The sequence below is a fragment of the Salmo trutta genome, chromosome 25, assembly GCF_901001165.1.
Source record: "Salmo trutta chromosome 25, fSalTru1.1, whole genome shotgun sequence".
Classification (NCBI taxonomy): Eukaryota; Metazoa; Chordata; class Actinopteri; order Salmoniformes; family Salmonidae; genus Salmo; species Salmo trutta.
Window position 1 is genome coordinate 40,168,843 of NC_042981.1, and position 11,486 is coordinate 40,180,328.

The window sequence follows — 11,486 nt, forward strand, 5'->3', positions numbered from 1 at the left end:
TTGGCAAACTTCACACGGGCATGTATATGTGCTTTCTTGAGCAGGGGGACCTTGCGGGCGCTGCAGGATTTCAGTCCTTCACGGCGTAGTGTGTTACCAATTGTTTTCTTGGTGACTATGGTCCCAGCTGCCTTGAGATCATTGACAAGATCTTCCCGTGTAGTTCTGGGCTGATTCCTCACCATTCTCATGATCATTGCAACGCCACAAGGTGAGATCTTGCATGGAGCCCCAGGCCGAGGGGACAGTTCTTTTGTGTTTCTTCCATTTGCGAATAATCGCACCAACTGTTGTCACCTTCTCACCAAGCTGCTTGGCGATGGTCTTGTAGCCCATTCCAGCCTTGTGTAGGTCTACAATCTTGTCCCTGACATCCTTAGAGAGCTCTTTGGTCTTGGCCATGGTGGAGAGTTTGGAATCTGATTGATTGATTGCTTCCGTGGACATTTTTACATTTACATTTACGTCATTTAGCAGACGCTCTTATTCAGAGCGACTTACAAATTGGTGCATTCACCCTATGATATCCAGTGGAACAACCACTTTACAATAGTACATCTATATTTTTTGGGGGGGGCAGGGGGGGGGGTTAGAAGGATTACTATATCCTATCCCAGGTATTCCTTAAAGAGGTGGGGTTTCAGGTGTCTACGGAAGGTGGTGATTGACTCCGCTGTCCTGGCGTCGTGAGGGAGCTTGTTCCACCATTGGGGTGCCAGGACAGCGAACAGTTTTGACTGGGCTGAGCGGGAACTGTGCTTCTGCAGAGGTAGGGGGGCCAGCAGGCCAGAGGCAGATGAACGCAGTGCCCTTGTTTGGGTGTAGGGCCTGATCAGAGCCTGAAGGTACGGAGGTGCCGTTCCCCTCACAGCTCCGTAGGCAAGCACCATGGTCTTGTAGCAGATGCGAGCTTCAACTGGAAGCCAGTGGAGTGTGCGGAGGAGCGGGGTGACGTGAGAGAACTTGGGAAGGTTGAACACCAGACGAGCTGCGGCGTTCTGGATGAGTTGTAGGGGTTTAATGGCACAGGCAGGGAGCCCCGCCAACAGGGAGTTGCAGTAATCCAGACGGGAGATGACACGTGCCTGGATTAGGACCTGCGCCGCTTCCTGTGTAAGGCAGGGTCGTACTCTGCGAATGTTGTATAGCATGAACCTACAGGATCGGGTCACCGCCTTGATGTTAGCGGAGAACGACAGGGTGTTGTCCAGGGTCACGCCGAGGCTCTTAGCACTCTGGGAGGACGAGGACACAATGGAGTCCTTCCCCGGGAGGAAGAGCAACTCCGTCTTGCCGAGGTTCAGCTTGAGGTGGTGATCCGTCATCCACACTGATATGTCTGCCAGACATGCAGAGATGCGATTCGCCACCTGGTTATGAGAAGGGGGAAAGGAGAAGATTAATTGTGTGTTGTCTGCGTAGCAATGATAGGAGAGACCATGTGAGGATATGACAGAGCCAAGTGACTTGGTGTATAGCGAGAATAGGAGAGGGCCTAGAACTGAGCCCTGGGGGACACCAGTGGTGAGAGCACGTGGTGCGGAGACGGATTCTCGCCACGCCACCTGGTAGGAGCGACCTGTCAGGTAGGACGCACTCCAACAGTGAGCCGCGCCGGAGATACCCAACTCGGAGAGGGTGGAGAGGAGGATCTGATGGTTCACAGTATCAAAGGCAGCAGATAGGTCTAGAAGGATGAGAGCAGAGGAGAGAGAGTTAGCTTTAGCAGTACGGAGAGCCTCCGTGACACAGAGAAGAGCAGTCTCAGTTGAATGACCAGCCTTAACCTGACTGATTTGGATCGAGAAGGTCATTCTGAGAGAGATAGCAGGAGAGCTGGCCAAGGACGGCACGTTCAAGAGTTTTGGAGAGAAAAGAAAGAAGGGATACTGGTCTGTAGTTGTTGACATCGGAGGGATTGAGTGTAGGTTTCTTGAGAAGGGGTGCAACTCTCGCTCTCTTGAAGACAGAAGGGACGTAGCCAGCGGTCAAGGATGAGTTGATGAGCGAGGTGAGGTAAGGGAGAAAGTCTCCGGAAATGGTCTGGAGAAGAGAGGAGGGGATAGGGTCAAGCGGGCAGGTTGTTGGGCGGCCGGCGTCACAAGACGCAAGACTTCATCTGGAGAGAGAGGGGAGAAAGAGGTCAAAGCATAGGGTAGGGCAATGTGAGCAGGACCAGCGGTGTCGTTTGACTTAACAAACGAGGATCGGATGTCGTCGACCTTCTTTTCAAAATGGTTGACGAAGTCATCCGCAGAGAGGGAGGAGGGGGGGGGGGGGAGGATTCAGGAGGGAGGAGAAGGTGGCAAAGAGCTTCCTAGGGTTAGAGGCAGATGCTTGGAAGTTAGAGTGGTAGAAAGTGGCTTTAGCAGCAGAAACAGAGGAGGAAAATGTAGAGAGGAGGGAGTGAAAAGATGCCAGGTCCGCAGGGAGGCTAGTTTTCCTCCATTTCCGCTCGGCTGCCCGGAGCACTGTTCTGTGAGCTCGCAATGAGTCGTCAAGCCACGGAGCAGGAGGGAAGGACCGAGCCGGTCGGGAGGATAGGGGACATAGAGAGTCAAAGGATGCAGAAAGGGAGGAGAGGAGGGTTGAGGAGGCAGAATAAGGAGATTGGTTGGAGAAGGATTGAGCAGAGGGAAGAGATGATAGGATGGAAGAGGAGAGAGTAGCAGGAGAGAGAGAGCGAAGGTTGCGACGGCGCAATACCATCTGAGTAGGGGCAGAGTGAGTAGTGTTGGAGGAGAGCGAGAGGGAAAAGGATACAAGGTAGTGATCGGAGACTTGGAGGGGAGTTGCAGTGAGATTAGTAGAAGAACAGCATCTAGTGAAGATGAGGTCAAGCGTATTGCCTGCCTTGTGAGTAGGGGGGGACGGTGAGAGGGTGAGGTCAAAAGAGGAGAGGAGTGGAAAGAAGGAGGCAGAGAGAAATGAGTCAAAGGTAGACGTAGGGAGGTTAAAGTCACCCAGAACTGTGAGGGGTGAGCCATCCTCAGGAAAGGAACTTGTCAAGCTCATTGATGAACTCTCCAAGGGAACCTGGAGGGCGATAAATGGTAAGGATGTTAAGCTTGAATTGGCTAGTGATTGTGACAGCATGGAATTCAAATGAGGAGATAGACAGATGGGTCAGGGGAGAAAGAGAGAATGTCCACTTGGGAGAGATTCCAGTGCCACCACCCCGCTGACCAGATGCTCTCGGGGTGTGCGAGAACACGTGGTCGGACGAGGAGAGAGCAGTAGGAGTAGCAGTGTTTTCTGTGGTAATCCATGTTTCCGTCAGCGCCAAGAAGTCGAGGGACTGGAGGGTAGCATAGGCTGAGATGAACTCTGCCTTGTTGGCCGCAGACCGGCAGTTCCAGAGGCTGCCGGAGACCTGGAACTCCACGTGGGTCGTGCACGCTGGGACCACCAGGTTAGAGTGGCAGCGGCCACGCGATGTGAAGCATTTGTATGGCCTGTGCAGAGAGGAGAGAACAGGGATAGACCGACACATAGTTGATAGGCTACAGGAGAGGCTACGCTAATGCAAAGGAGATTGGCATGAAAATTAACTAAACAACTGGGGAAGCGAGAGAGCAGGGCCTCCCTCACTAACAATTCACTGAAACACTAAAATGCTAAAATATAACTTTTCTAGCTACCACTAGAAATTAAAATTGATGTAAACTACAGTGGTTCAATGTTTCCAGGAATAGGCTCAAACTTAGTTTATGCCGCTAGATAACTTGGTACAGTATTCTTCCATGAAAACCCACCTAGTGCACCGTGTCCTATGACGCCGTAGCTAACTAGCTAACTAGCATGCTAGCATCCTATAAACACACGGTTAGCACCAATACTTGGTAACAACAAGCTACCAATGGATCATTTGTGTCCGTGTCTAGTTCATAACGCAGAAGTAATTAAACGTTGGCTAGCTAACACAAAGTCAGTCCTGCTAGCTACACAAGTGGCCTACACTTCTCGAATGTTCAGAAAGTTAAGCTTACGTTGCAAAAATCTTATTGACTAAAAATGATACAGCTAGCTGGTAGGGTTAGCTAATGTAGCTAATGCTGCTATATTAGAAAATGTAGCTGGCTAGCTAACCTAACCTCGATAGTTACTCTGTACTACGCCTTTATCTTGATACAAAGACAACTATGTAGCTAGCTAACATTACATTAGTCAAATCGTTCCGTTGTAAAGTATATAGTTTGTACAGTACTGCTAATTGGTAAAGTTGGCTAGCTAACTGTGGTGTTATGGTGTTGACGCTGTTTCGAAAACGGCGCGAATGAACGAATACAGCTGGCTAGCTAACCTTGTTAGTTCCTCAGAGCTACATCTTTATCCTTGATACAAAGACAGCAGATACAACTATGTAGCTAGCTAACAATACACTAATCAAATCGTTCCAATGTAATGAAATGTAATATTACCCGCGGAGCGAGGTGTAGCACGACCACTCACTCCAGCATCCGTCTTTGAACTTCTACACTTTCAATGTTTTACCACGACGACTGGACAGGTGTCTTTTATATAGGTAACAAACTGAGATTAGGAGCACTCCCTTTAAGAGTGTGCTCCTAATCTCAGCTCGTTACCTGTATAAAAGACACCTGGGAGCCAGAAATCTTTCTGATTGAGAGGGGGTCAAATACTTATTTCCCTCATTAAAATGCAAATCAATTTATAACATTTTTGACATGCGTTGTTCTGGATTTTTCTGTTGTTATTCTGTCTCTCACTGTTCAAATAAACCTACCATTAAAATTATAGACTGATAATTTCTTTGTCAGTGGGCAAACGTACAAAATCAGCAGGTATCAAATACTTTTTTACCTCACTGTAACTACCATCCTCCTTGGTAACTTTTGACAATTCAACCCCTAATTCTACATGATTGATTTGAGCAAGTTAATTTGTGTGTGAGAGAAAATGTCTCACATGAAAATGATGTCCATCACCCACACTTTGGAATCCAAGACCTAGGTGAATTCCTCTGACATCAAGGTATGATATGTAGGTGTTGGGGATCTCCAAAACACATCCGCAGGTCTGTGATTGGGGGCTTATCATGAAGTCGTCACTCTTCATCTGCACCTGTGTAAGAAAGTAAGACCGAACAGAACAAAGAAACACTAAATTACAGAAGTCGCCTCTTCACTGTTGACATTGAGACTTGTGTTTTGTGGGTACTATTTAATGAAGCTGCCAGTTGAGGACTTGTGTGGTGTCTGTTTCTCAAACTAGACACTAATGTACTTGTCCTCTTGCTCAGTTGTGCACCGGGGCCTCCCACTCCTCTTTCTATTCTGGTTAGAGCCAGTTTGCGCTTTTCTGTGAAGAGAGTAGTACACAGCGCTGTACTAGATCTTCAGTTTCTTGGCAATTTCTCACATGGAATAGCCTTTATTTCTCAGAACAAGAATAGACTGACGAGTTCCAGAAGAAAGCTCTTTGTTTCTAGCCATTATGAGCCTGTAATCGAACCCACAAATGCTGATGCTCCAGATACTAAACTAGTCTAAAGGACAGTTGTATTGTTTCTTTAATCAGGACAACAGTTTTCAGCTGTGGGAACATAATTGCAAAAGGGTTTTCTAATGATCAATTAGCCTTTTAAAATGGTAAACTTGGATTAGCTAACACAGCGTGCCATTGGAACACAGGAGTGATGGTTGCTGATAATGGGCCTCTGTTCGCCTATGTAGATATTCCATAAGAAAATCTGACGTTTTCAGCTACAATAGTCATTTACAACATTAACAATGTCTACACTGTAATTCTGATCAATTTGATGTTATTTTAAATGGACAAAATGGGCTTTTCTTTTAAAAAACATGGACATTTCTAAGTGACCCCAAACTTTTGAACGGTAGTGTATATGTACATAGTACCTCAATTACCTCGACTAACCTGTACCCCCGCACATTGACTCTGTCAGGGGTGGGGAGTAATGGGTTACATGTAAGGGATTACAAAAAACGGTAACTGTTATCCGTTACATTACCAGCAAAAATATTGTAATCAGTTTACAGATACTTTTGAAAAACTAGATTACTTCGAGGATTACTTTTAAATTCATTGATGTTTGCGGAAAAAAATCTTTGACACTTCACTGTTTTCTCAATGACATGCAAATGAGCATTGAAAAAAGGCTCAAGTTTAAGTTTGTTCCACCTGAACGAGTCTGACCACAAGTCAGAGACCACTATGATGATATCAAATGTGCTTAATGGATCGTGGGTAAAGAGCAGGAATATACTTTTTTTGAAGGCTACAGTCCAAGCTATGTCTTCCAATGGTGCGGCTTCCAAAGATTATTCAACTTTAATAAATGCTTGGAGGTAAGGATGACAGCAGTGGTGTAGTCTACGGTGATACGGATATCACTTATTTTTTATATCTACATAGCACATTGATGTGAATCACACTGCTGCTCTCTGATTTAGCTATTTGCACCTTATGGATTGTGGTTGTTGTGAATGGCTGTCTAAATGGTTGAATTCAAGAAGTTTAAGCTGCCTATCAATCATTGTTTTTTAAACTTGTGGACAGCCAGTGAAAAATGGCGCGGATCAAAACCTACGGAATAAAAGTGGGGCTTTTATTGATCAATCTAATTCATGCTGATAAAAAAATTCATAGGCCTTGGAATTACTGGAATTCTGATAGACTTTGGTTTTAATGTAAAGATAATTTAATCGTATTATTATATGTACTAGAACGCTATGAGTTAGAAGAAGCCTACATAACCACCCCAGAAAGTAAAATGTAACATCCATTTATGGCCACTGTAAACTTTAACATAGATTTATCCTGCAATAGATGTCGTTCAATTGGTAACATACATTTTTGTCTTCTAATGTCTCTTAAGGGAAAAGTAATCTAAAAGTAACGGAATGGAATCAGATTACGTTACTGAGTTTGGGTAATCAAAAGGTTACATTACTGATAAAAATTTTGGACAGGTAACTAACGGATTACATTTAGAAAGTACCCTACTCTGTACCGGTACCCCCTGTATATAGCCTCGTTATTGTTTATTTTATTGAGTTTGTTTTACTAAATATTTTCTTAACGGCATTGTTGGTTAAGGGGTTGTAAGTAAGCATTTCACGGTAAGGTCTACACCTGTTGTATTCGGCGCATGTGACAAAACATTTGATTTGATTCTGCTGTACTTGGTTCTGTTATTCTTCTCTTTGGAAATAGAGGCAGCTGCCATGAGTTTCATCTGCTGGAAAGATATACTTAAAATATTTTCTTTTCTGAGTTCGTATTGTTCGACCAATGAAGTAGATGGGTCTAGCGCTCCCTTAGTAAAGCCTCGCATCTTAAATTCCAAATCATTGACATGCCCTAGTTTTCCTTTTCCATTTGGAAAGAAAAGTGACTTGGTGACCTCCAACAGCTCTGCCATAGTAATCGTCTTTGGTGCCTTTAATTGTCATGTCCCACCAGCTTTTTTTCTCTCTAACTTGGCAGAATGAGTCGACTCCAACTTGTTCCAGCCATCCAATTTGGAAAGTACGTTCTGTTTTCTTAGCGTTGGAGTTTCCACAACGTTTTGCTGACTACTTATGACCTTTCTTTAGGCTTATGGAACAATAAAAAATAAAAAAACGATCTGCAGCTTTGAACACACTGGATCCCTGGAGAGCGGCCACTTCTCTTTTGCAGTACTGCCTTACGGGAATACGATCAGTAAATCTGGGCACGCATTTTGCGAGTTCGGCATCCGTCATGACCTCGACGGCACTGCAGTAAATCTGAAAACAAAAGAGGAAAGTAGTTACAACCTTGTGCAATTAACTTGATTTGATGGATGGTTATAGTGGATGTATGAATACATAGCTCAATTAAAGCAAGAATCCTTAATTGAAACAATAACAAAACGGCCAACCCTGCCTCTGTTTTGGTAAAAAGCTGAAGAATGGGCCTGGAGTAATGTAACAACTCTCAAATTCATACACAGAGCTATGGATGCAAGGACTGACCATCCATTATATCAAAATAAAAACAAGATCAAATTTGGGTTCTGTTGAACTAAGCTCATGAGGCATTTCTAAGTTTATTATTTTTCAAGAATCAATGTGTGTGTGTGTGTGTGTGTGTGTGTGTGTGTGTGTGTGTGTGTGTGTGTGTGTTTTATATATAAAATCACAAGTCCCAAAATGGTGTGACAAACTGTGCCCCAACCATCCACTGCCCAAAAGCGGCATAATTATACAGTGCATTTGGAAAGTATTCAGACCACTCAACTTTTTCCACGTTTTGTTACATTACAGCCTTATTCTAAAATGTATTAAATACATTTTGTTCCTCAATCTACACACAATACCCCATAACGACAATGCGAAAACAGGTTTTTAGAAATGTTTTTAAAAATGTTGTGAGACTTGAAATTGAGCTCAGGTGCATCCTGTTTCCATTGATCATCCTTGAGATGTTTCTACAACTTGGTTGGAGTCCACCTGTGGTAAATTCAATTGACTGGACATGATTTGGAAAAGCACACACCTTTGTATATACGGTCCCACTGGAGGTGACCAAGAACCCGATGGTCACTGACAGAGCTCCTCTGTGGAGATGGGAGAAACTTCCAGAAGGACAACCATCTCTGCAGCATTCCACCAATCAGGCCTTTATGGTAGAGTGGCCAGACGAAGCCACTCCTCAGTAAAAGGCGCACGACAGCCCACTTGGAGTTTGCCAAAAGGCACCTAAAGGACTCTGACCATGATAAACAAGATTTCTCTGGTCTGATGAAACCAAGATTGAACTCTTTGGCCTGAATGCCAAGCATCACATCTGGAGGAAACCTGGCACCATCCCTACAGTGAAGCATGGTGGTGGCAGCATCATGCTGTGGGGATGTTTTTCAGCGGCAGGGACTGCGAGACTCGAGGGAAAGATGAACGAAGCAAAGTACAGAGATCCTTGATGAAAACCTGCTCCAGAGCGCTCAGGACCTCAGACTGGGGCAAAGGTTCACCTTCCAACAGGACAACGACCCTAAGCACACAGCCAATACAACGCAGGAGTGGCTTCGGGACAAGTCTCTGAATGTCCTTGAGTGGCCCAGCCAGAGCCCAGACTTGAACCCGATCGAACATCTCTGGAGAAACCTGAAAATAGCTGTGCAGCGACGCTCCCCATCCAACGTGACAGAGCTTGAGAGGATCTGCAAAGAAGAATGGGAGAAACTCCCCAAATACAGGTGTGCCAAGCTTGTAGCGTCATACCCAGGAAGACTTGAGGCTGTAATCTCTGCCAAAGATGCTTCAACAAAGTACTGAGAAAAGAGTCTGAATACTTATGTAAATGTGTTTATTAAATTTTTTTAGGGGGGGGACTTTGTCATTATGGGGTATTGTGTGTAGATTGAGGGTAAAAAACTATTTAGAATAAGGCAACGTAACAAAATGTGGAAAAGGTGAAGGGGTCTGAATACTTTGCGAATGCACTGTAAATCTGGCTAGGCAGCGGCGCTGTCCTTTCAGCACCACAGAGTTGACCAGGGTTCCCCAAATGTCAGTTTGACGTTATTTGGTTGAGTTTGCTTTGTTTGTCATGCATGCGTCTTTAACTTCCTTTATAAGTAGGCATTCTAAATTTTATTTAAATTCATCATAAACCTAGATTTATTTGTTGATTTATCTGTCATTGTTTGTATTTACCGGGAAGCTGTTATGTGCACCGATAGCAGCCTTGCAGTAACATGACAGCCTTTAGTGGCTTGAATATCAATTTTCTTTCGTGAAGCTCATTAGTTATTTATGGTTCTAGTTATTTATGGTTTGAGATATATATATATATATGGACAACATTCCTCTGATGCAGTTTATCTGGCTAGAATGTTGTTTTGAGAGACACTTTTCTTTGACACTTTGAACTGCATTTATTTATTTTTTCTATTTCACCTTTATTTAACCAGGTAGGCAAGTTGAGAACAAGTTCTCATTTACAATTGCGACCTGGCCAAGATAAAGCAAAGCAGTTCGACACAACAACACAGAGTTACACATGGAGTAAAACAAACATAGTCAATAATACAGTAGAAAAATAAGTCCATATACAATGTGAGCAAATGAGGTGAGATAAGGGAGGTAAAGGCAAAAAAGGCCATGGTGGCAAAGTAAATACAATATAGCAAGTAAAACACTGGAATGGTAGATTTGTAGTGGAAGAAAGTGCAAAGTAGAAATAGAAATAATGGGTTGCAAAGGAGCTAAATAAATAAATACAGTAGGGGAAGAGGTAGTTGTTTAGGCTAAATTATAGATGGGCTATGTACAGGTGCAGTGATCTGTGAGCTGCTCTGACAGCTGGTGCTTAAAAGCTAGTGAGGGAGATAAGTGTTTCCAGTTTCAGAGGTTTTGTAGTTCGTTCCAGTCATTGGCAGCAGAGAACTGGAAGGAGAGACGGTTATTATAATAGCCTATGAATTCATTGTTTGTATAGTATTGTAATATATTATTGAGACAAACTCCTTGTACTGCCTTTTTAACTCCTTTTTCAGAACCATGGGTAATATGGCTGACTTTATAGTTGAACATGAGTCTACTCTGGATTTGTGTAGCTCTATGAACGGCGACCTTAAGTAGACTTAAGTTTAGTAATTTCAATGACCTGAAAAGTCAGGACCCTCGCTAGCTGTCATAACTGAATTATGCATGTTTACGACGCAAACTAAAGACACTATGCGCAAACTCGGATTCATGCTACATGCACAACATGAACAGCGCCATCTGCTGGATAATTGAGATTACACCATGAAATAATAGCGCTGTCATGACTGGTTCAGGTAATTGGAAAGTTTATTTTGCCTGCTCCTTACCGTACTGTCAACTACATTATTCGATTGCTGATTTGTAAATACAGAGCTAAACCATGCACAGAACGCAACTTTCTCCACCCGGAACTACGCTAAATGTGTTTGCTTAGTGACATCTTTGATTTTCCAGTAAAACATGGCATCAGGCAAACGCCTTGATGTGTCTAATTGTCAGAGGCAGAAAGGAATAACTTCTAGGACAGGAGGCTTCCGGTGTTAACAGGTGCAAATGTCAATGATGGTGCGCGCTCATCCCTGCGCTATAACTAGTTTGTCACGAAACCCCTAAAAGTCAGCTATCACGTAGGCCTACCTTTTTAATTGATGAAGGTCTGTACGAGATCCTCAGCAAACCCTCGATCTCTCAAAAAAGCGCAGCAATTCCTGGCTCTGCTCCATCTCTTAGCTAGCCTATACTCCAGAGGATAGAGGGGGGCAGACTGGTTAGATATCGATCAAAAGCTAGCTCTGGCTACGTATCCCAGCCTGGCTATCAACTGGTATAACGTTACAGGTGAACGTATTGTCATAGCAACAAAGCAAATAGCTCTTATGCACATTCCATGATCGAAGTAAATTACAACGTTGGAGGCAGTATAGAGTATAATGCATAGAGCCTATTGCTTAAATTGCTACACTGCGACCGAGCTAGCACAGCTGA

At 43.9% G+C, this 11,486-nt stretch overlaps 1 long non-coding RNA gene across 1 annotated transcript; it reads right to left on the bottom strand.

Moving 5' to 3' along the window:
- Nucleotides 1-7,364: 7,364 nt before the first annotated feature.
- Nucleotides 7,365-11,256, bottom strand: LOC115162557 (uncharacterized). The gene is made up of 2 exons (XR_003869576.1): nucleotides 11,139-11,256; nucleotides 7,365-7,757 (listed from the first exon to the last, which is right to left on the bottom strand). It is a non-coding gene; the product is annotated as an uncharacterized LOC115162557 (long non-coding RNA).
- Between the last annotated feature and the right edge of the window lie 230 nt (nucleotides 11,257-11,486).